Source organism: Anopheles coluzzii, chromosome X, assembly GCF_943734685.1.
Source record: "Anopheles coluzzii chromosome X, AcolN3, whole genome shotgun sequence".
Classification (NCBI taxonomy): Eukaryota; Metazoa; Arthropoda; class Insecta; order Diptera; family Culicidae; genus Anopheles; species Anopheles coluzzii.
In genome coordinates, this window is record NC_064669.1 from 676,811 (window position 1) to 696,706 (window position 19,896).

A 19,896-nucleotide genomic window follows, 5' to 3' on the forward strand; every position below is an offset into this window, starting at 1 on the left:
TCTACCTCAAACTAACCTCCTCTACACTCAATTTGGTTTACCCGTACCGAGTAGAGTGGAATGCCAAGTTGATTGCGTATGGTCGCTGTGCTGCACTGCCTCAAGGGTTGCTCAGTTTTTGACGACATCCTATTTTCGGTTTCTATTTCGGCACCTCTCGCAGACCTGTGTGGAAGAACTTTGTACGACCGCTGTGTTAAGCACTGGACCGGATGATTCCCGCGATTCCATCGGGGGTAATTGGTGAAGGTCGTCTGTCGTGCGAGCTAGCGGTAGGTTTACCGGGTGAGTTGAGACATCGTGCTCAACCGTCCCTGCCGCACTCCGCGCTTATCGGCGGGACGCTCACGGGGCTTGCCTCGAGCGTGCTGCTGCAGCTGGCAGACATGAGGCCGGTGAAATGTTTAGATTAATCGCTAGCTCACTTTTAGACAGATGGTGATCGGAGGAGAAGGATGGAATCGCTCCCAAGCAGCCAGTGTTGTATCAGCGCGCTACATCTAATTTGCCTGCAGTTGTTGTAGTTTCGTTGCAATTACCACAAGATTATTGCGTTAGGTGTTTACCGATCGGTGAGTAGCTTTGTGCAAAACATCCGCATGTTTGGCTGTAATTCACATTTGCACTGTTTCAAACAAATAGTTCGTTTCGCAAACATTCGAATTTCTTGCTAGAACAGCTCCCCGATCGATTGCCCTTGCTGGTTTCCCCTGATTTGGTGGTGTGTGTGTGTGTGTGTGTGTGTGTGTGGAGCTCGGCGCTGATTTGCCGAGGCTTCCTGGTTTCGCTGGTTGCCGCTTATGAAACTAACCAGCATTCCCACCCATCATCCCCCCCTCGCACACTTATTGACAGCTGCTAGTCAATCATCGAACACTCCACCAACACTTTGCACTTGGGATCGGGAGCGGTCGACGGGTGACCTCGCGCCGGTTCTTGCCACTCTGGACCATTCAATCGGAGAGTTGCGTCGGCGTCAGCTTGCGTGATCATGAAAAGCCGCCCCAAAATGACACACACACACGGGAGGGGTGGCCTGCGACGCGCGGTCAATAGCCATACCAATAATAGTTTCAAACTCTAAATCGCGCCCTCTGCCACCGACGCGTGAAGCCGCCGCGCTCGTGCGAAGGCGCGCCGCGGTCAAACGCAAATTTAGCAGCACGATTTAGACAAGTCCAGCTTCTAAACCCCCACACGCCACACAGCCTGTCCCTCCTCCGTGGGTAGCAGGTGGACCTGTTTATACACAAGAGAGAGAGAGAGAGAGAGAAAGAGAACTGGCGAGGCGAGGACACACACCGGTGGACGGTGGATTTGACGCGAGGTGCGACGGGAATGCTTCTCCGTTGTTTTCGACGCTTAGTTTCATTTCAATTTACAGTTTGTGTGTGTGAGTGTGTACGTGTTGAGCTGCGATTGAGAGGTTTGATGGTTTAAGATTTGTTCCTCCCTGTTACGCTTCCTCCAGCGCGCGCGCGCTACGTCCTGCAGGGTTTCCCATGAACATCGCATTAGTGAGTGAGTCCCTACTTTGGCGAAGGTGATCTGGGGGGAAAAAGGGGCTGGTTGGCTGGCATGTGCAAGAAACAGACACAGACACACATTATTGCACACGCTTGATGTGGATGTAAGTGCGCTGGTAAAGTAACTGGGTGCATTGCAGGGGTTTTTCTGTTGCTATGGGGAGTTATGATGGGTATTTAATATCTTTAGGATAGTGTGAGCTCGAAAATGTTGCTTTTAAATACATTGAATTACTTTATTTATACTTATACTTAACTTATCAAAAGCACTAACGAATGTGTGCAAGCAGATAGGACTGTGTGAGCTTCGAGGAGGTGCATATGTTACTAACAAGATTAAAACTAGCGATGGCCATTATGGATTGGAATGATCGAGTGAGTGAAATTAAGACAATTTATTAGCGAATTTTGAAGATGTTCATGACGAATCATTAGCTGATTTTACAACTTTTGAAGAGAGAGAGTGGATTCGTTCATGCCTCCGAGAAAGTAGAAGAGTTAAAAAGAGCCTAGTAAGCCTCTGGATATAAAAGCGAAACTACATGTCATTTTCATAGGAAGAGGTATTCCAACCTCGTACAAATAGATCGAGAAAATGGAGAGTAAGAAAGAGTTTAAAAATTAACTCACTAGTCCAGCTCATCGGCTCTGAGTAAACTAACGCTAATAAGTAGTCCAAATACGGAAACAGCACATTCGATTCGAAGCAGTGTGGATTTGTAGGAACAAAGCTGTACTTATTCAATGGAATGTAAAATTTAGGAAGCTAGCTGCACTGTGGAGAGGTCTCACTATAATTTGAAATAAAATTAATAGTTACAAGCTGTTTTATGATCCATTTTTTTTTGTTGTTGTATTGCCAGGTACGCTAGCCCTGGCTTGCCTGCTTTTCGAAAGTGTCCAGCAACCTTCAATAAGCTTCAATCGAAGTCACAGTTTTCACGCGAACCAGCGGCCCCTACGCTTCCCGCTAAACGTGTGCGCAAGCCGCAAACGTGCGTCTCGCTGGCCAGTTGTGTGCTGGGGGGGGGCGAGAAAAGCGTCCGCATAATAATAGTAATAACGCGAATCGGTCAGCCCGGGCACATGACGGGGGCCGGCGAGAACAACAACAACTAGAAACAAAAAACAACAAATAAAAAAAAAGAAAATAAAAACACCACAAACAAAGCACACATAGACACCCGGTCGGGCCAAAACAAAAGAATGCACAAGTCACCGTGCACGGAGGCACGGAGAGTTGGGGAGGGGGGCCACCCCCATCGGCGCACCCGGCCCACGGCGCATTAGAAGTTGCGCGGATGCGTGTGTTAATTAAGACGGCACGTTTGCGAGGCTAAAGAAGGCCAGCCCGCCTGACATGTAGGGGATGGGCTGCAGGGAAAGCAGGTGGGTAGTATGGAAGAGGAGGAAGGGGGAGGGAAGAGGATTGACCGATGACAGCTAGCCGCCATCGATCGCCATCGGATCGGTTTTTGGGGATCGGAACGGTGATAATGATTCGGACGATGACGATGGTTACACAGTTTGCTTGCGAGCGCCCTTTTCTCTCTCTCTCTCTCTCTCCTTCTCTCTGGGCTGCTTACGAATGGAAGGCACCGGACCCGCCGGTTCTGCACCGTGTGGTTTATAATTTTGCCTGTATTGATTATTTCACTTGGGACGGCCTGTGAGGCCCGTCTTTTTGTAGCGCTGCGTTTGACCCGATGACACAGCGTAAAGCGAGTGTTTGTATGCGTGCGATTTTATGTGGCCCCGTGCGTGGGGTTGAGGTGAGGTCCCGGAAGGGGGGTCGATACGGTGTGCTATCGTAGCGTGGTGCTTGTCAAACACACACACACACACACACACACACAAACACAGAAAGACAAAATCCACCGAAACGTTCTGGCATGTGTCGATTTGGAGGGCACCATGCGTCCATCCTGGCGAAGCGATCCGGTGCGAAGTACAGGGCTCCCCAAAATGTTGCAGGTTATGCGTGTGAGTGTACCGTACCGAATCGTATCGCATTAACATAAATCAATCCTCTTATCGGAATGGCACGGAGCAGGCCGGTCTCGACGCCCAGCCGCCCTCCCTGAAAAGGACAACTATCGCAACCCCGAAACTAGAGCACACTAGCTTCTGCCCCGGGCTCAGGGGCAGGCGGTACGTGCTATTGGTGCGCCGGCACCCCGGTGGGGAGACTTGCGGCGGTGCGGGACGACGAACCATTTACTCGCTCGATGTTTTATGCAATTCGCATCGATCGGCGCTCCCAAAACCGTCGTCCCTCGGCATTATCATAAACGACGTAGCAGATTCGGACACTTTGCCGGCATTCTCTCTGCGGGTTGGAATGCGTTTCGGGCACCGTGTGTGTGTGGAGCCTTTGCTTTGTGCGAAAGATGAGCTGCGTGTGTGTGTGTGTGTGTGCACTCACCACCATCCTGTTGGAGCGGAAAAACGGATTACTTACCGAGAGTGGAGCTTTTGCGCAAGGTGCGTGGAGACTGCGACGATTTATGCTACCTTTTTTTTACCGTCTTCTAACTCCTAGCGCCGCATCTTCGCTCACCTCTGGCCTGTTCGGTAGATCATTGGCCTGTCAACGGTGCCTTGCGGCAGACGCTCGGTAATATATTGCCCGAAAAGGTAATTGATTACTCATTTATTACCCGCTTTGCTGCTTGCGGGAGAGTGTTCAGCCGGACCGGCCGACCGGGAGTGCCGACCATCGGAATGGTGGTATTCAATTATCCGTTGCTTTACTGCGCACTCAAATGCACACACACACACACACACACACACACACACACACACACACACAGCAACACGCGCGTGAAGAAAAAGCTCTGAAGCTGTGGGGCGAACACGGCGGTAGGCTGTAATTAGCAAAGCAACCGATTGGGCGCGCGCGTTAGCAAATGGCCTGTGGGGAGTCAACGGTTTTTGTCGTTGAGCTACCCCATGATTAGGTGAGGATTTTTCGGGAAGGATATGATGGGGTGGAATGGTGATGTGTGTGTGTGTGTGTGCAGGTTTTCGGTTTTTTGCGCCAAGGTGTGCCGGAATGGAATGCAATCGAAGCCACTGCCTGTGCTTTGGCGCGACTTGGTGGAAACAGCAAAAACAGCGCAATAGAACGAGGTCGGTCGCTTTTCGGGCTCTGTTGGTCCGATGCGGAATTGTTCTTTTGTACAGCAGTCACTGCGGCTGCGTTGTACCGTACAGTGGCTCATTAAAATGATCCTTTAACAGGTAGAATGTGTATGTGCGCTAAAGTTGTAATTGAATTAATTGATGTAATTCAGGTATGTTTTTTTTATCGCGGAGAAGTTTCTTTTGGTACAGGGTGCTCCGTTTGGAATTCGGCCTATGGAAGATTACGAAATATTTGTAGTAATTAGCTACTAAACACCTGTATGGCATTCCCAAACATTCCCAAAACGGCCAAAACATTTCCAGCAAAGAAAAACTGGTCTTATACAATGGTATTCCCTAGCATCCTTTTCACAGCTGGCCGAGAACTAACTAATGAATCTAGCGCACCATTTATCAGGACACAACTGCGACATGCAAAATTGTCAGCTCCACTGGTACCCACGGAAGATTCCAGGGCCCTCCCTTCCGAAGCAGGACCCTGACAGCAGGAGCCTCACAGTTTAGAAGAGGCAGTTGGTAACCTTTGGTTCATATCCTCTGTGTATATAGTACCGACGAATGTCAACTTCCCAATCTCAGCTGCAATCTCCCAGATACCCGCGCAAAAAACCTCCTAAAAGAACCAATATAAAGATTTTGGTCCGATACATCAATCCTCCGCTCTGCCGACATCCATTGAAAATCGATATCCATCATAATTACAGACGGAATACGCAGATGACAGCCCACTCATGACACTATTCTCATAATGCGTTTTTGCATCCTGTGAAGCTTTTTCATTTGATCCTTTGTTGCCAAGACACAAAAAAAAAAAAAAACAGGCGAGACGAAGTGAAAGTGTGGTGACATAAGTGATTTGCACATTTGATCAGTTACTCTGAGTAAATAACAAGTTGCAAAACATCAGAGTTACTAGTAACTGCTGTCGTCCTTTTTATCATGTATCGCTTAATTCTAATAACCAGTAACTTGAAACTTAAAACTAATTATTTGAACCATTTCAATCTGTCCACTTTGTTAACATGACTTGTAATGATACGCCAGTCTTACTAGTTACCCATGCCAATTGCAGATAACTAATTATGTTTGCTCTTTACAGGGTTTTCCAGGGGTTCTCATACTTGTGAGACACTTCCTTGACGCTTTCCTATTAGAAGTGAACTTCATAAGTTGGAAATTGAACTCGATGGCACCCTTGTTGGACTCGTTGGAAATTCCTATTGGAAGGGGATTCCAAGGGAGCTATAGAGTCCAATTCTCATTAGATTAAGTTCATTTCACGTAAGAAGGAGTCAATAAAATGTCCCACAGCTATGAGAACTCTTGGAAAACCCTGTATTGCCAATTTGACGATCAGTTACTAGTTACTATAGCTAGTTAGTCGTGGAAAAGTAACTGTTTGTTCTTTACATTCCCTTCTCTATACATGACCTATATTGGTAAGTAAGGAAGTAAGTCTGAAAAAACGCACTTGTCATACCTTGAAAAGTTATTTATTTATCCTTTTAAAGGTTTACATGACAGAGTTTGTCCACATATCGTATATTTGTATTTGGCAATAGGATAAATCAAATAAGAAGAACAAATATGTTTAATAAAAGCATATCAAGAGCCACGAAAAACAACAGATAATAACGTATAATAAAATAAAAAACCAATATTTCGCTGTACACCTCTTCCTTACGGGCGAAATAACCGATTAATTTACTGACAATCGAACAACAACTGAGCGCCATTGAGTGCGGAACACCCTTTACAACGTATTATGTGTTTTTTTTTTTGTTAAATTATTTCCTCCTCACACAGCTCGTCATATTTTTTTACTCGAATCCGCTCGTTTATTAGGGCCTGGTCACCTCCATATACTGTCGCTGTATCGTGTTGGATTGCTTTGGCCAGAGATTTCTGGCCATGGTATTGAAAAAATGTACACATTTTTTGCCATCTTTGACGCTTTTAAGCTGAGCACAGATTTTATCGCTCAGCAGAGTCTGAAAAGCGCCGGCAGAAACGATGGCTTTTTGTACCCAAAATCCATCCCCCCCCCACTCACACAAAATATCTTTTATCACAATAGATAAATAATGCTCTTGTTTTGCGCTTCGCTGGCCTGCAGGTATGGGGCAAATGGTGCTAACGCTTCGGCAGGAGGAGGCGAACGCACAATGTTGCTTCTTCGCTCCGGCCGTCAAACATACAAAAGTGGAAGGAGTCATTGAGCAGTTGGCGTGTGCGTGTGCGTTTGCCCTTCTATGTGTGTGTGTGTGTGCGTGGTTGGAAGATTCTTCTCAAATAGGCATCGGTATCACATTTCTCCAAATAAGCAGCACTTTTGTGTGTGATGCAGTAAATCGAACCTTCCGCCTCGCCTTCTCCACACTCTTCTGTGGCTACACTGTTGTTGTTGTTGCCGCCGCTTCACTTACTGTAACACAAATCCCACTTCTCTTCCCCGTGTGCGTGTAGGAGTAAATCCGGCGCGCGCGCCCTTCGTGAGATTACGGTCATGTAATCCCCCCGGCGCGCCCGCAGAGTGAGCGGAGATTCGAACTCGAGTGTCGATTCGGCTGCGCAAGGTCAGGCGCTCTTCACCGCTTGACCGTTTGCCGCCAGCGGCTCCGTTCAGCTTAATCCTCGATGTGGTTCTCCCCTTCCCAGCCCATGCTTTCAAGTGACTATACAAGCCAAAGCTTTCGACAGCATGCAAACGTGTAGAGGCAGAAACAAGTAAAGGAAAACTCTATTTCAGGGAAAAAATGTGCAGCCCGCGCTTTACCTTCTGCTTGAAGCAGATGAGCCTTCGGGACAGTTTTCAAATAATTCTAAGTAATATCGAATTGATCTTGAGAGTGGCTCAGGGAGAGTGTGATAAAGTGTGTGTGTGTGTGTGTGAGAGAGAGAGAGAGAGAGAGAGGAAAAAAGAAAAGGTAAAAATACAAGCAAATAAATACCGATAAGTCCCACAACGCCTCATGCATCGAAGCGAGCGCGTCAATACAGGCACGAGGAAAGTAGTTGTTCGGCATAGGAAAATTCCGCTTCCATTCACCACAGCGTGCCGAGTTTTATTTTCATCTCCTGCCCAAACCCCCCCCCTCCCCCCCTAATACAGCATAAGCGAGCATTCTAGAATCCTTGGCGGGCTGATGGCAACATATCCGATCCGAGCGATGAAAGTATCGGATGTTGCTACACACCGCCTACACACACACACACACACACATCGGTGCTTTACCAGTGGTGCAGAAGTAATGTGGAGGGGTGGCGCGTGGTTGGCATGAATTTCAAGTGAAAATCAATCACCACTCCTGGAACGACTTGGGGAGGAAAAGCGCCCAAAGGGATCGGCAAGGGCACAGGTGGCACGGCGGACCACGGACTCGCAAGAAATCCCAAGAATATGTTTGCCTACGTTTCGGAGGCGCTTTGGAGCTAGCGGAGGGCAGCGGGAAGGCGAAAGAAAATCATAGGAAACAGGAAGAAGAAGAAGAAGAAGAAGAAAGCAAGCTCCCCAAAAAAGCGTTTCCCTCAACAGCATGTTTGGCGATTGATGTGAAGTAATATGAAAGAACCCCGACAGGCGAAACTCACTGCCATGGCAGAATGCGGAGAGGTAGGGTGTGGGTGGTGGAACCAATTTAGAAAAATCCAGATCCACCTCCTCCCAACTTCCCTTCCCCCCCCGCGTCGTGTTTATATCGCGATTCATCAACTTAATTTCCCGACAATCTTCATGCTTTCTGCTCGCCCTTGGCGGGACGGGGTGGGTCGGTTTAGGGCCGGGAAGGAGAGCAAACAGTGCGAACGACAAATTCACTCCTGCCGCATTCTCCTGCCGGGCAAACAAAATTCTTTCCCCTCCCCCCCCCCCCTTCATCTCACCCTTCTTCGCTTTCCTCCACACCGCCCTCCACCCAGCTGCCGGGCACAATCGTTATCATCTGGCCCCGTTGATAACGTTTGTCTGCGATTTTGCCTGCCCCAGCGACTCCCGACTTGCGTAGCGATTCCATTGTGGTCTACCATTGTGCGTGCGTGCGTGCGTGAGCTTCCGGTGTGCAGGGTTCTGCGGAAAAACGAGGTGAGGGAGGCTTGAGATTTGGTATTCGCTCCGAGCCGCCCGGTTCCCGGTTTGTTTATTCTAGCTGCGCTCCTCAAAAATCCCCCCCCACCCCCCACCCCGCCTCGCCAAATGCCACCGAGCGCACCGGGGATCGCTGCTGGGTGAAATTTTCCCAGTGACAGTGGGTGGGGGGTTCGGGGGGTTTGGTTTGGCTTTTGATTCAATTGTGGAGGTATTTGAAAATATTGCAAAGCGTACCGACGTCATCAGTTCCCCCCCCCACCTTTGGCCCGGGGAGTCCGGCGTACTGTGAAATGAGTACAATTGACGTGTGCTAAAAGCAACGGGCGCAGGGTGTCAGGCGAGTCATTTTTACGATGCGTGCGGCAATATTTTCTATATTTTGACTAATTTCACTTTGCCAGGCAGATTTGCATGCTTCGTTTTTTTTACAACGCAAACGGCTGCAAACGATTTGGTTTACAGATTTCCATGTGTATTAGGTACGAGGACTTGAGCTTTACAAGCAGAAAATCATTGGAACCATAGCTCGTTTAATATACTTAGCAATAGGACTGTACAGGCCATAATTAAACGTCAACTAATCATTTAAACCGGGTCAATTCTGAGTGTCAAACGTTGGTTTGTTCACTGTTGCTGCAGGGCGGTAAAACGAAACCAACAACTTAAAGGTCAGAGTGACATGGCTTGGAAAACCCTGTAAACAATGCATGAAGTGCGGGTTTAAAAGTTTTTACTGAAATTGATGAAAATTGCAGCAAAAGAAGAAAAAAAAACAGTACCAAACGTAGCAAAAGTCTAAAAAGGATGGAAAAAATGTACAAAAAAAAAACGGCAACACTCTCACACACGATGAAATCAAGTAAGCAATCGTTGCCAAATCTTTCGTTCGGTACCGATGGCAAAGGAAAGTGGGCAATACAAAAAAAACGAGGGAAAACGGATGAGTTTTTCCTTTTGCGCAGAGCGGTTCCTTTTTCTTTGCGTTTTCCCATATTAAGCCAGGAAAGGCAGCTCCAGAGCCATTGCTGCTGCTGCTGCTCCTACGGTTGGCCATGTGTCACACCCTGCGCGTGTGTGTGTGTGGTTTACGTATTATAAAGAGTTGCTTGCAGCCCCCGGGGGGGGGGGGGGGGGGGAGGAAAAATCCGTTTGTTCTCTACCTATTTCAGCCGATTTTCCAGCCGTTCGCACGCAGCGGCAGCAAAGGAGGATTGGGCAATGCAATCGGGCAGCGGGGGCCGTTGTGGCTTTCTTCGGCTTAATTGTGTCTTGCTGGTTTGCTGGTGGTGATTGGTGGAGGCTGCCATCGGCAGACGCAAATACATTCGATTTAAGCAAAAGCCGTGTGCCAGTCGGGGCAGTAAAACGGGGAAATGGAACGTGGTGCGGTGGTGCAGAAATTCAATCTGTTTCCCCCCCGGAGGCAGCAGGCGAAAAGGTGCTGCCAGTGACACTAGGGGAGGTGAGGGAGAGGGGGTGGGGGGGGGGAAGAGGGTGGAGTTGGGTGGAGGGCCGGTTTGTGGCGGGGGCGTTTCTCGATAATCAGCTTCAGAAATAGATAAAGAAAATGTAAAGAATTGGCAAATTTAATGGGGTAGGAGTGTTGAAACCCCATTCCACCCCTTTCCTCCCTACACCACCATCATCTGCCTCCTTCGCTTCTCCTTTCCCTCCACCACCCGCTACTCACCGAAGCGAGAAATAGATTCAGCTCTGCCAGCTGTTTCGCCCGAAGCTTCGCCACACGGTCCGCCGCCAGCATCGACTTTGTAGTACGTCGCTGGCCGCAGGGAGCATCTCCCGTTTGCTCCGCTTCCCCTAAGGAAAGAATTCGGCGCTGTGAAAGGGAAGGAAGATGGAAAACTGTTTGCCGCACACAAAGCGTCGAACGAAATTGTGCAAAGTAAGCAACGCAAGCGAATGCACAGAGGGAATGAAATAGAGAAAGACAGAGAAAAAACGCCCCGTGAGCTAGCGGCGGCCGAGTGCAATGGAATGGAACATTATTGTTTCTTCTCGCGCATTCTCCAATGCGTGTTATGTTGCGAGCAGGGAAGAAGAAAGGGGAAGAGGTAGAATAGGCACAGTGCAGCCTTTTCGCCAGCAAACACGGGAAACGGGGGCACAAAAATGGAGCGTCCGGTTAGAAAAGTTTCTTAACAAGGTACATTTTACCTGCGGCTTGCATACCTTGCAGGCGCAACGACTTCCAAAAACAGATCCAAACAAACTGCTTTTAACGGCATTTTTCATGGGTTTAACCGCTTTCAAACCGGGTTTTAGCGGCATTTTCGTGGCGTGGGCTCTTCCTACAGTAAACCTACGAAAAGAAAAGAATAAAGGGTCCGATTAGAGGTTTCAATCGTGCATGGCGATGGAAGAAATGTCACATAGTGGTCCGTTTTCGGTGCTTGCTGGCTTTTCTTTTTATTTGCGCCGATCAAACCGTTTCTTATCAGTTCTTTTCGATGGTTCGTTTCACCTCCGCCACGTCACAACGTTGTGCCTTCTTCTTCTTCTGTATGTGTGTATCCCCTTCAACCTCCATTTCCCCCTAACGAAGGTCATTAGGTGTGTGTGTGTGTGTATGTATGACGTAGATGGAGCCAAAGGTAGACAACCTGGGACAATTTTAACGCGATCGCTTTGTGCGACCTGGTGCGGCGATACGTTCGGCTCGTCTTCGCTCATTACATCACCCACAGAGACAAGTCAGCGGGATGGGGTGGTCGCATCGGGGGAGGAGAGGGGGGGGGGGGTTAGAGTGCAGCCTTTCTGCTGTGTCGGTTTTCCATCAGCGATTTCGCATCTCGAGCACCCGAGCTAATGATAATTGATACCGTTGGGCTTTCGGCAGACAGCGGAGAGCAGGCGCAGAGGTGTATACGCCGGGCTGATGGATTCAGCGTGGCGCTGGCCCTCCCCGGTGCACGTGGCAGTCCACACTGCGAGGGAAAGCTGAGGGGCAGTGGGGCTGCGGCGGCTACGGCAGAGAATGGAAAATAAATCATCCGACCCTTATCTCGAGACAGCGAAACGCGAGAAAATGCAGGCGAAGAAAACTCAAACTCACCGGCACCGGTCGGTGTGATAACGGTTTCGGAGGAGCACGGAGAGAGCGAGCGAGAGAGGTGCATTTGCGCACCTTTTTGTTCGCAAGGAGGCAGCTGTGGGGAGTGGGGAAACTGTACTGGGGGGGGTGAAACGTTATTATACGGTCCATTTTTCTAGGACACATTGTTACAGCAAGGCACAGGAAGGGCGCAGCAGCAGCAAAGAAGGAAGGAAAAAAAGGTCCGAAAAAGGGAAAAAAGTTTCCAATTGGAGAAAATGAGAATGATACCAGAGCTGGGGTCGGGGTGCGGCGTCAGGAAGAACGACGAAGGTGGTTGGGAGGAAAAACATGGGCACAAATAATTTTTTTGGCTAGCGCTGGCCCGGACCATTATCCTTATCATTGTCATCGGTCCAGCAGCAGTACCCGCGAGCCGTATGTCCTTCCTTCCTTTCCTAGCTTGCGCTGCTCCGTCCCTTTCGCCTAGAAAGACGTATTTCCTCATCGGTGAAACGGAGCGACGCGGGAAGATTTGTACCGACCGAGATGTGTTAACGGACGAGAGCCCAACGACGAACGAGCCCTTGGAAACGCTCCGAAGGCTTTTCACGGTCACCGGAAATCAGGCTAAAGGAGAGGTGCACGTGTGTGTGTGTGTGTGCGAGGCAAGTATGGTGGAAAATCATTTTTTATCCTCTGCTTGTTTCGTCACCCACCTTCATCACCTTTACTTTAGCGCTTCTTGCTGCGATATGAAAAGAGTGTTGGAAGTAAACAAAAAACAAAAATGTACACTAAATAATAAATATGAAGGAACGCTTTGTTGTTTCGCGTGTGTTTCCGGCAGTCTCTATCTAGACTAGAGAGGTGCTTTCTGGAGCGCATACACGACTCCGATCCAACTCCGGTTATTGTTAGTCCGATTCCGCAACTCCTGTCAAACCGGAACCACTAGCTTCTCCCGGCGTCGAAGTCGGAGTCATCCAGAGTCGGAGTTGTCTGAAATAGACGTCGTTCGAAGTAGAAGTCGTCCGAAGTCAGAGTCAGCCGGATTCAGAATCAAACTGAAGTCGGAGTCGCTTGGAGTCGCCCTTGGGCTTTCCGTTTTTTTGCACGTGCACTTAGTAAACAGGACATAGTTTCTAAGAATAGCTTAGAGACGACAGCAATGCTTTTTGACAACACCCTTGAGCCGGTCGACATCGTCTCCGGATGACTCCTAACGACTCCGGAGGGGTCGGACCTATCTTCCGGGGTTGGTTCCGAAATGTTGGGAATTGGATCGCATTGGACGCCAGACTATTGCCAACGTTACCCATCACTAATCAAGGCAATGTATGTCCTCGGCTCGGTGTGTGCTCCATTTGCAACGAAGCCACGTACGAAGGCGTAGGTAGATAGCACGACCCGAGCCCCGAACCCCTTCGAGAATAAACGTATTGGCAAGGACCTCAGCGCAACTCGCTCGAAATCACGTCGGACACCGCAGGGAGCACGAAGCGCGAATAAAAACTGTCCCCACAGGGTGCTGACTTGGGTAGGGGAGAGGAGGGGGGAAGAGGTGGACTTCATCCCCACCTTCATCAGGTTGTTGTGTTTGGGGTTTTGCAAGTCCTGGGACTCGGAGATGTAAACGGAAAAGGAAATAGACAATCTGTGGACGGGTTTCAAAGGTCGTCCCGGGTGCCCAATCCTTTCGAGGTGGGGCGGTTGAGGGGGAGGGGGAGAAGAATGGAAGGGGCGAGGGAGTTTGGAGCTGAAGTGGTGGAAAAATAAATTCTCCCAGGTTAGTGATTTGCCCCTCTTTGATAGTACTCGCAAGTGGGTTGGAGGGGTATCCACGACAGGAGTAAAGGGGCGAATGGGGCTCGTACCAGCACACCTGACACGCCGTAGGGGACGGGTGGTTTTTTCCTATCATTCCCCCCCCCCTCCCTCCCAACACCGATCTACACCCTGCACATTCCGCACAAATTGTAATATTCATGATTTTTGGCATGTTTTTGCTTCTTGTTGTTCGGATTTTGGGATTTTTCAGCACCGACGCTACGTGCCACCTGGACAGCAAGGGTGACATTGTGGAAGGGTGAATGTAAACTGGGCTGAGGTGACATCAGAAAAGGAAAGGAAACAAACGCCGTTGCCGCTTCCCTTGAATTCTGGTCGAAAAATGTATCTTTCCCCGCGCCCGTTTCGCTCGCATATTTTGTTGCCTTGCCCGCGCGCTCGTTCGATTTATGTTATTTTTGGTTGCATGTAAACAGCCGTAACAAACGCACGCGTAGGTGCAAAAAAGGGTTTTTTTTCTGCAATGGGGGGGGACAGCTGGGAATTTTAAGGACTTCCCTTCGGCTTCCCGAACCACTACCGCCGTGCTACCACCAGCTTGGGATTCAAAATCGGAAAAGAGGTAAGGTTTTTTTTCATACCGGGTAGGTCCCACGAGCAGTTCACGAGCAGTCAGCTGGTCGCGTTTTGGCTGGTTGAGGGGTTGTACGAAGAAACATTGGAGAGGGAGCAGGAGTTCATTGTTCGACCGGTGACTTCCATCAGACGAGCAGTTCTTGACGTTTTTGGTTCGCTTGAAATAGTTCGGGAGATTCAAGGATGAAGTTCTGCTGGGTTGATGTGTCACGCGGGATGATCTAAGTATTTGTTTGTACAAATCTTCTTATCAAAAGTTTGACAGTAGACAGGGACGCCGGTAGCAACCAATTTCAAACGGTGCCAGCGCCAGCTGTCACAGCAGCCGAGTATCTTGTGTGATAAAAAATGCAAAAAAAAAACTCCTGATCGAAGCTGTCAATAAAGCGTGAAGTCCTGAGCTCCAATAACAGCGACATCCTGCAAAACGGCTTCAGGTACAGGTACGGTTAGCATACTATCGGGTGACCCGGATTTGTTCTGACAGCTTCCAGCGTGCATATCATGGCTGGATATCGAGTTAAACAAAAAAAAAAAGGAGCTCTGTGCTGAGCCAGCAGCTAAGTGAGCAGAAGTTCTCGAATCTCACACCCACCAAATCCCCGGGACAGCAGTTGATCCGCCGCGTGGTAGACGCCGTTTGCAGCATGGATCGTTTGCTAAAATCCCCAGACTGTTCAGCACTTCTAGCGTAGTGGCCCGCAACTGCTTCGCACGAAACACTTCCGTGGCTCTTTGCCACTCGGCTCGATCGCTACACGCTAGCAAAGAGTGTAGCGCTGTCTCTCTCTCTCTCTCAAAAATCAACCAAAACTGTCTAACCGTTATTTTTTTCATTTTTTTTTCTTGCTCTCTATTACAGGACACACCGGAGGAAGCAGAAATTGCTGCGTAAGAGGCGGACGTGAGTGAATTTTTCACGCCTCAAAAGCAAGAAGGGATCGGCCAGAAGCGCGCGGGCACATCCTCCAGGCACGTTCGGCCAATGGAGCCCATTTTGTTAGGGAGCCCGGGGAGCAAGGGATACTCTTGAGATAACGGTTTTTTTGTGTGTCTTTCAGCCCGTGAGTTTTATTTTACCTTCATTGTGAATTTTCTTTCGCTCTGGTGCAGCTTTCTCCCACAGCTAGTGCTAAATGAACGCGTCCCCCGTCCCGAGTTTTGGAACTGTTTGGGTAGGTGGGATCGCACAGGTCGTGCAGGTGCAAAGACTTTGGGTGTAAGGGGAATGGTTTTAGCGGCTTCACGGGAAGCCAGCGACACAGTGAGGCGACAGCTCTGGGAGGGCTGAGTGTGACAGACCCTTTTGGTGTAGTGCAGAGTGAAATATAGCGTGACTATCCGTGGCAGTGATTCCAAGTGCGGAAGAAGAGCGTCCAATGGTGATGGTCTTAAGAATGTTTGGGAAAAAAACAACTGTTCAAACTACAATAATATAAGACAAACAATAAGAAGGCAAACAAAAACAAAACACTGACACAGGCTTACGAGTGGCGTCAAAGTCAGCAAAACACACATACACACGCACACAGTAACGGCTTACGGTTGGAGTGAAAAGTGTGAACTCGAGTGGTGCAATAATAACGGCGAAGAGGATGGCACGACGGCAGCAAACCATCGATGAAATATTTCATAACTCATAAGAGCGACGCCACACTGCACTAAGCAACTCTCGCGCGAGCGCGCGCGTCCCACAACTGTCAACGTCAGCCGCCAGAACCGTCCTCGTCCAGTGACTGCCATATTTGCAAGATTCGGTAGAGGAACCGATCAGTGCGAGTGCTCACGGTGGGTGCGCGGGTACGCGCGGGAGTGCTGCCAGCGAGCGCCAATCTTCAAGCCGGATTGAGTGAAACAACACCGTTCGGCGACACAACAACAACAGCAGCAGCAGCCGACTCCCAGCAAGGCGCCAAAAAAAACGGGTGGCCGGCGTGGTACTGGGATACTGTTGGCGGGGTGAGAACACAAAAAGTGCTTCCGTGTCGGAATTCCTTCCGATTTGTCAGCGGTTTTTGTTGCGCTGCTGTGTTCGATTGCTACCGCACCTCCCCCCACCCCGCACATACACCCCCAACCCACCCACACAGCAGCGGAAGCAGAAGAAGAAGTCCACTCTCCGGGCCGTTCGCCAGCCACAACCCTTAGCAGTGTGGGAAGGGTGTGTGTGCGCGCGTGAGTGAGTAAGTGTGCGTGTGTGTGTGTGTATGCTGCTGCCAGCGCTGCTGCTACTGCCGCCGCCGTTGCCGTTGCTAGACTCGTTTGAATGGCTTACGGGGCGAGTACGGCGAGCGTGAACCAACTGCTGCTGCTGCTGCTGCCACGACCACAAAATGGCTAGATTCTACCAGACGGCTACATTCGGCAAACTGTTTCACAATTGGATCGAAGGTAGGTTTACGCGTGTGTGTGGCTGTTAGCGAAAGGGGTTTGTCCCCCTTGTTTTGCGCTATGATTATTTTATCCCTTTGTAGAGCTTTGAGCAAAGTGCCAGAGAGAGAGAGAGAGATAGAGAAGAGCTCAGGAACTCGCCGTATTTTATCGATCGATAGGCGGCCGACGTACGATCGATTAGGAAACAGTCATCCTGACAGCTGTCAAACCAAACTACTGAGGACGGGACCGGGTTGGCTGAGATGAATAGTTGATCAGGTTGGGCTAGTGATTTATGTAATTTCTTTGCGCCCAGCCAGCCAGAAAGGTCTCGCATCGGATAATCTCATCTTCGCGGTACATCTCCCCCCCCCCCTTCTGCTCCTGAAAATCGTTTTTCATGGTAAAAGGTTTTATCGTTTGCTATTTCTTGCTGATTGATCAATATTTAGCCGACTGGTAAGAAAGTCAACTTTGATGCGTTTGTTAAGATTTCGGAGTAATATCGTCGATATTCTTTCCTCACAGAGTTACAGCAAAGCCCGATTTTGGACATGGAGTTGGGCTTCATAGAAATTTGACCTTGCTGAAGTAGTAGAAATATAATTACACAGAATTTGTACTTCAACCAAATGCAATTTCTTGTCAGAAGGATCGATGGATTCATGTTGACAAACTAAGAGCTAGTAAGCCTTGACAGCTAGAAATTGATAGAATACGACACGTTTGGTGGTAATGTTGCCAAGTACTTCAGGCCCGTACGGACACATACAAAAAGTTGTGGAGTTGTATTTCCAACTAAGTACAGACAGGGAATATCCCCAATAAGGTCCTTATTATGCCAGACGGAATACCATACAGTAGTCAAATCCTAGAATCGTCACTGTTCCCAAAACTAACGACAGCGACGAACTGTAAATTGTTTTGATTGTAGTGTACCGTATGGCACAGACGGAGGTCTGTCTATTACGCCTTTTTACTGGTTGGAATTGTTCGTCAACTAGTATCTAGTACAACAGCACGAACGTTGGCGCAGTTATATGTCTAGTGACATAGGCTAGATGGGTATTTATCTTCTTAACTAACAACAGCAAGAGAGCTAGTGCGATTAGTTTCTTGGAGATAATGCCACCGCAATCTTGTGCATGTGACTTTTAACGTTATTTTATCTTATAACTATGCGGCTTTAACATGGGACCTTGCCATTGTGGAATTGGTTCAGTTCCGTAATGCGAAGATATATACCCATCCCATGGTTAATCTCGGCAAGGAGGCAGAAGACCAAGGATACCCAACTGATTAAAGATCGACAGGATAAGATTGAAAGCGCGTTTATGGCCAAGGAAGACGAAGGCAATATCTGCTACTGGGATGTCGTAAACGGTGATATCGTGCACCAGTATTGAGCTCATAAACATGTAATGATATAGATTTCATTTTGTTTTGCTTCTTCTTCAGCGTATCATTCTAGTGCCAGCTGTTTATGCCGGCTTTAACATGCTCACAAGGATCTTACTAACGTTTTACCTCTTTTTTGATTTATTTCATACATTTCCACGTTTGAGAAAGGTTGCACTATATGTGACGTAGTACTTTATCTTTATGGATGGCAGCCACGGCCTAAAATCCCCGTACCCATTGAAATCCTCTTCTAACTGGAGGCATAAATATAGTTTTCTGTTAGCAATTCTCAATGTTGTACTCAAGTACCAGAAAGGAATTACAGTGGGTCCACACGTAACGAATTTAATCCGTTCCAGAGCATCAGGCAAGCATCTCCTTACGTGGAAGGCCCTTTTCCACATAATTTATATCAAACCCGCGCCTTTCTGAAAAGATGTGGAGTATGGATGAAATTTGTTCTCTGAATCGAATAATTTCCGAAGAAAGAACTATTTTCATTCTACTTCAATCATGAGAAAAGCTTCCAAACGGGATTTCACGCCATGTAACAGCCGGCACTTGAAATAGTCACAACAAGTATTATGTTCAACGCTGAAGTATGCTGGAAAATGGTCTCTTTTTCAATATTTTCATAACTTTATCTTCAAACTTCAATGACAGCTGAAGCATAGCTCTAATCGAACCGTTAAGACGACCCAACAAAAGCGCAGAAACTTGTCTTGTGTCTGTCTGGGCAGTTACACTGCTGCTGCTCTTTCGTCATCCAACACCAGCCGCTGCACCAGTGTAACATCTGCAGGGCATTTAGCGTCCTGTCGCTCACAACAACCGAAAAAATACGACCTTCTCAATAGCGTGAAAAACCGTTTCCTCCACTGTTCTCCATTCCATTTTGTCTTTCTGTGCCTGTCTTTGCCTCGGTTTGCTGCGCGACAAAAAAAAAGCAAATCGCACACGCGGCCCATTATTACATGCGATAAAATTCGTCGATCGGGAACGGTCCATTTCGCTCACGGCTCGTTAAACGACACCGGCGATGTTGCACACATACACACACACATAGCACCATGAGCGAGTAACCGCTAGTAACCGGAAGTACTTGGCCAGGAGGAAGAACGGGGCGCGACGACGGTGCAACAGAAATAAAGTCTTACCCACGCGCCCCCACACGTGACAATGTTGGAATCAAACGAAATGACGTATAGTAAAGCGAGGTGGAAGCGATTGGAAATAGGAAATGGGGGTGGGGATGGGACATCGCATAGGGAAAGAACAACGCTATACAGCAAAGCTTCCACCAAAAAGCGATTCCCGTTTGGCAAACGCCATTGAATCGTTTTGTGTGCGCTCGTTTGCTTGGCTCCCGATTCAGGGATTTATTCCTTTTGCTATACCATCCCCCCGCCCTCCCTCTCTCTCTCTCTCTCTCTCTCTCTCTCTCACTCTCGCTCTCTCTCCTTCTTTCACACACACACACGCATACATCCTTTTAGTACATGGCAAGCAAAATCGCTTTTCGCATCATTAGGCAATGCGGGTGGCGAATTGTTGTGGTGTCGCTTCGCTTTTGCCTGATCGATTCGATCGAGCGTGTAGCAAGGTCGCCTGCTTTTAGTCCTCCCTCTCCCCAGCTTTTGAATCCCTGGGCCCTGCTAGAGGAATCGACAAGGAGGAGGTGCCACGAATACGCCAGGATGTGGTAAACGCTAAAGGGGCGATAAATTTTGCTCGTTCACTAACGTCCCCTATCGTGCCATTCCCCTGCGCTAGTGTTGCGCTGGAGGACGAGAACGGACATGGCGCGCAACGATTTTTCGGTGGAGAGAAGGGTGCAGGATCATTGGATGCTATAGATAAGCACTAAGCGGGGAGCAGAAGAG

The 19,896-nt window shown here is 48.7% G+C and overlaps 1 protein-coding gene across 1 annotated transcript in view; it reads left to right on the top strand.

The window, feature by feature from the left end:
* LOC120947322 (octopamine receptor Oamb) overlaps positions 1-19,896 on the top strand; it is a 95,717-nt gene that overhangs the window by 29,597 nt on the left and 46,224 nt on the right. Inside the window, exon 2 of the mRNA XM_049610498.1 lies at positions 15,353-16,630. The gene's annotated coding sequence lies outside the window, so the exon portion shown is untranslated. The remainder of the gene's footprint in view (positions 1-15,352; positions 16,631-19,896) is intronic.